The sequence below is a fragment of the Penaeus monodon genome, chromosome 20 (genome assembly GCF_015228065.2).
Source record: "Penaeus monodon isolate SGIC_2016 chromosome 20, NSTDA_Pmon_1, whole genome shotgun sequence".
NCBI classification, from domain to species: Eukaryota; Metazoa; Arthropoda; class Malacostraca; order Decapoda; family Penaeidae; genus Penaeus; species Penaeus monodon.
In genome coordinates, this window is record NC_051405.1 from 2,454,193 (window position 1) to 2,454,674 (window position 482).

Here is a 482-nt window from a genome sequence, read left to right on the forward strand (position 1 = left end):
CGTCGCTTTTCGGCAAAGTTTTCCTTAAATGTAAAAATCATTTAGTATTTCAATCATAATATAAAAATGAACCTCATTTTTTTGTGTGTGAAGAAAATGTGAAAATCTACTATTTCTACATTTATCACGATAAGCACTGTTCACGCTATAACTCTTTATACACAAATAACTCACAGTGTGTTGTATATTGTTTCACATGTACACAATCCTCTCATATGTTGGAATGGCTCTCTTAAGATACGTCACTTAACAAACACCTGAATGCAGTTTAAACATGCGTATTTCCTCACCTCCTGTGAAGTGACTTGGTCGGGATACTTGACAGGGGATGGTGAAAAGGGTGGCAAGTGTTTACAAAGTAAAGAGTTGTGTGTCTTCTCGCTCTCGTTGTTCATGAGTTCTGTTCTTAGCATTCTTGGACTAAAGTGTCGTACGGCGAACAGAAGACACTCCGGTGTTCTGCGGTTTCCTAGACTAGTGTG

General features: G+C 38.2%; 1 protein-coding gene across 1 annotated transcript in view; it reads right to left on the reverse strand.

Moving 5' to 3' along the window:
• Positions 1-432, reverse strand: part of LOC119586037 (sodium- and chloride-dependent betaine transporter-like) — a gene marked incomplete at its 3' end in the record, with an annotated part of 5,663 nt that extends 5,231 nt beyond the window's left edge. The window contains 1 exon segment of the mRNA XM_037934741.1: positions 291-432.
• Between the last annotated feature and the right edge of the window lie 50 nt (positions 433-482).